This window comes from Schistocerca nitens, chromosome 2 (assembly GCF_023898315.1).
Source record: "Schistocerca nitens isolate TAMUIC-IGC-003100 chromosome 2, iqSchNite1.1, whole genome shotgun sequence".
Classification (NCBI taxonomy): Eukaryota; Metazoa; Arthropoda; class Insecta; order Orthoptera; family Acrididae; genus Schistocerca; species Schistocerca nitens.
Window position 1 is genome coordinate 383,155,681 of NC_064615.1, and position 4,804 is coordinate 383,160,484.

A 4,804-nucleotide genomic window follows, 5' to 3' on the forward strand; every position below is an offset into this window, starting at 1 on the left:
CCGCCTCCAGTGGTGTCGCGACAGGCGTGAATGGAGGGACGAATGGAGACGTGTCGTCTTCAGCGATGAGAGTCGCTTCTGCCTTGGTGCCAATGATGGTCGTATGCGTGTTTGGCGCCGTGCAGGTGAGCGCCACAATCAGGACTGCATACGACCGAGGCACACAGGGCCAACACCCGGCATCATGGTGTGGGGAGCGATCTCCTACACTGGCCGTACACCACTGGTGATCGTCGAGGGGACACTGAATAGTGCACGGTACATCCAAACCGTCATCGAACCCATCGTTCTACCATTCCTAGACCGGCAAGGGAACTTGCTGTTCCAACAGGACAATGCACGTCCGCATGTATCCCGTGCCACTCAACGTGCTCTAGAAGGTGTAAGTCAACTACCCTGGCCAGCAAGATCTCCGGATCTGTCCCCCATTGAGCATGTTTGGGACTGGATGAAGCGTCGTCTCACGCGGTCTGCACGTCCAGCACGAACGCTGGTCCAACTGAGGCGCCAGGTGGAAATGGCATGGCAAGCCGTTCCACAGGACTACATCCAGCATCTCTACGATCGTCTCCATGGGAGAATAGCAGCCTGCATTGCTGCGAAAGGTGGATATACACTGTACTAGTGCCGACATTGTGCATGCTCTGTTGCCTGTGTCTATGTGCCTGTGGTTCTGTCAGTGTGATCATGTGATGTATCTGACCCCAGGAATGTGTCAATAAAGTTTCCCCTTCCTGGGACAATGAATTCACGGTGTTCTTATTTCAATTTCCAGGAGTGTATATCCTCCACTGCTAGTGTTGTCATCTGCTGTCTGTGAGTGGTTGCCGCACGTTGACGTTGGTCACAGGTGGTGGTCACATTAATGCGAGTGGACCGTGTACATACTGCGAACAGTATTGGTCCTGCAACGCTCCCTTTGTGTAGGCTACGCCCACTGTTAACAGTAAAGTTCGCAAAACACTCCCTTAGTGTACGTCCAAAGTTACCTTTCACATCTCAAGAGCCCTTTGCAATTACATACGGCAGGAAATGGAGTATTCGAAATTTGTTTGTTTCTTTTCATCGAGGAAATGTCGCTCCACTTTATTTTCCTCATTACAAGAATACTTGAAGCAACTACATTCATAGAATATGTTCTACGTTGAGGTTAAATATCTTTTTGAGGAGCAACAGTAATTACTAATCTATTACCAGCAATCCCATATTTAGGAACAGATCATAACCCAAGGAACCACTAAATGGAGAATGACAAAACAAAATACTTAAATGAAAACGAAGTACAAATGCACGGAGATGATATTTAGGATATTTGCAATGCCTCTTCGAGTTGTTAACACCACAGTCAGCGATTGTTCAGAGAGCTCAAGATTCTTACTAAAAAGCATTTAAGTCCGAATATTTTAGCTAAAGTCGTACCAAGGACACAAAAGACCTCTCTCGAGAGGCACGGTCCCGTGTTCGATTCCCGGCGGGGTCAGGGATTTTCACCTGCCTCGACATGACTGGTGTTTGTGTTGTCCTCATAATTTCATCATCATTCATGAAACTTGGCGAGTTTGGACTGTGCAAAGGTTGGGAATTTGTACCGGCGCAGTTGTGCGCCCCACAAACCACACATTATCATCATCGAGAGGTACAACGTTATGTGTAGGCTATGTTCGGGAAAAGGTGAAGCAGAGCACCCTGTAACCACGTGCGCCGAGGCAACGAAGTGAAAGTCACTTTGCAACAATTTTGTTCTCCTCCGGTACAGTGAACTGGGTGGCGGTATGCCTGCTCCGTTCCGTTCCCAGTGATGCAGCCGCAGTGGGGTGGGGTGTCTGTCTCATTACGGAGATAGGCAGCGCGTTAATTGGGTCACTGAGCAATTCCGGCAACGAGCGCCCTGAACCCTGTGACACGGCGGCTGTCCACACAGGGGGCCTTCCCGGAAAGCCATACAGGACAGGCCAGGACAGGACACACGCTTCCCCGCCAGGCTACATTTGCTGCCGAAACAACGGCGTGCTCACAAATACCCCTCAGTAGGATGGCAGCCTCATTTTCAAAGTACAAATGTCCGCTGTTCGTGATTAATCGAGCTACAGCGATGAGTAGTTTTGGCGATAGCACGGAATGAGAATTAATCGGCACTGGAGCACTGTCTGACGCGAGTCTGAGAACCGAAAAAGAGGACGGAGCCATTCAAACGCAGTCCAAGTTGGACATCTTTGAACTTTTTCAGAGTTCGCAAGAGTGACGTATCCTGGTGAGGACTGCAACCGTTAATCTAAATTAACATATTACAAACAATTCCCCCAGAGATTTTTGTGTATTGCTATTGTACAAGAACCAAACACTGTACAGATATCACACATATGTCATTTTGAAGAGAAACCCTGAAAGTTTTTTTCATATATACCACCACAGCGTAGTTTGGTAATTTGCCGATAGTCAGCGCTAGTCGCAAACATGGCGAGTTCAGGTGTGATGGATCGGCCGTGCTACAGAAGGGGACAGCTGTCTCATGAAATGGCCTCCCCGATCACCAGATCTCAATCCGTGTCACTTTTTTCTGTGGGAACACATTAAAGATCTGGTGCATGTACCGCCTCTACCATGTGATGTAGCAGAGCTCCGGGAGAGAATACGGGAAGTGACTGCCACAGTCGACGATGCCATCCTGGGACGAGTATGGCAAGAATTCAGTTACCGTATTCACGTCTGACGGGTCACTCGTAGTTCGCATATCGAATGTTTAAAAAAAAAAAAAAAAAAAACTTTAGGAGTTTGTCTTCAGAATGCAATGTGTATGACATTCGCACAATGTTTAGTTCCTGTGCAATAAATAATTGAAAGTATTTCTCGGACTTTACGTACACCCTGTCTTTTACATAACAAATGGGGAACGGCGCACCTCTTCATCACTGGATGGCAGGCGCACTGTGGCCGCGCAGAGATGAAAATACCTGCTCAAACGGCGAGAAGTTAGCTTTACCCGACTCTTGCTGGAAAGTAAACTCGATGCCAGCACGAAACACGATCAGGCGTAAAGAATCTTTTACCTGGCGTGGCGTTGGAAGCCACTAAAATTATATTATTAATCGCAACGCTTTTCGGACTCTTATCTCCGTTTTCAGGCAACAATATTACAGCTTAGATCATCAATATAGCTCTCACGAAAGCAACGTTGTCATATGTTTTCAGATTATAGAATTTTCCGTTGGAGAAAAAGGCGAAATAACGCAACTGCGCTGCTACTGTTGAACTACCGTATAAATACATCTGTTACATAAATCGCTTTAGCTTCGATCCACTATCGCGGGGCACGTGAGCATGAGAACAAACCAAATGATCAGGGAATAGGTACGATCAACAGGTAGCAGGAAACAAACGTTAAGTGCCGGATGAGGGCGCCGCGACGGTCATTCGTCACTCTACACCAGGGGTTCCCGAATTTTTCCTCATGACGGAACACTTTTAAAATCCTGGTACGCTGACGAAACATCTTGTTTATTTTGAAGGTTAGTAAAATTTTTAAAATTCGAGAAAACTTGTATTAAACAGTGATCACTTCATTCTAACCAATAATACAGAAATCATTGTAAATTTTTTGAAAAAATAATTACTATCGTCCAAATGTCGTAAAGACAGCCGTGTTATTAATAGTATTTTCGCGGGATATCTATTCACTTCTCGCGAAACGTCAGTGTTCCGCGGAACACGTTTTCGGAACCATATCCCACAGTAACGTGTCCGTACATGGTCGTGCGCGAGTGGTTTACAGTTCCGAGAACCAGAAAAAGATTTTCAAAAAATTATGTAATTGTGTATTTAACTATTAAATAAGACATAGGAAAAAGAAAGCAGTCATTAACCTGAAAGTACCAATATAACAACTTCTGTTCCTACACAAACTGTCTGGGCGCCGAGCACTAACTTGCAAATACACCGTAGCCCGGGTAACGGCTTGCGTGAGTCAGATTGGCCGAGCGGTCTAAGGCGCCAGATTTAAGCTCTGGTTCCCGAGAGGGAGCGTGGGTTCGAACCCCACATCTGACAAACATTTTAATTTCTATACACTACCGCTACATGCAGCGTTTGCTCAAAGTTTACAGCAAAAATCTGCCGTTGCCGCATTCGACAATTAATTCCTATCAGATACGAGAGTCGAAAAAAACACGTATATCGGTCGATAGTAAACCACTGGCGGAAAGAAGTACGACTGCCCTTCGGATGAGTCTAACGAGTGACATCGAAAGGAAGAGTCTTGGGGGAGCGGAGGTCGTCGACCCGATGCCCGCTGCCGAACACAGACGAGACGAGAGGAGACGGCGTCTGCCGTGGCAGACAAGAGGCAGCTGTGCTCTCTCGTCACGGCGAGGCGCCTTCTAGCAGCGCACGCTTCAGCCCGAGTGCAGCACCGCGGTCACGTCCCCGAGTGAACCGAAATAAAACAACGCCTGACGAGTACGACGAAAGGAGGACGGCTTGTAATTTTGGCCTCATAGATAGCACATCCTAAGCTATAAGATGTCATTTTTCACTGAACAAAAGCATCAGCAAGAGTGTGACATTCAGTATATAATATTATTTTCTCTAGCGTTTATGGCGTCTAGTATGGAAACAGCTTTTTCAAGATTCGGCTTTTTTTAAAATTACTTAACTTTGTGTTGTATGCCCTTATCGCCGAAAATGAAGTTATGTGGGCAAATCGTGTGAGCCCTCGGTCTGCGAATCGTGTACACTTTGTCCTGCGTAGTATCATGTTTGAAATGTTTTAACTGTTTGTGCGTAATATTCTATTAAGCAAAAATTAAGA

General features: G+C 46.4%; 1 non-coding gene across 1 annotated transcript; it reads left to right on the forward strand.

Annotated features, from left to right (window-relative positions):
• The first annotated feature begins 3,960 nt into the window (after positions 1-3,960).
• Trnal-uaa (transfer RNA leucine (anticodon UAA)) lies at positions 3,961-4,044 on the forward strand. The gene has a single exon. It is a non-coding gene; the product is annotated as a tRNA-Leu (tRNA).
• The last annotated feature ends 760 nt before the right edge of the window (positions 4,045-4,804 follow it).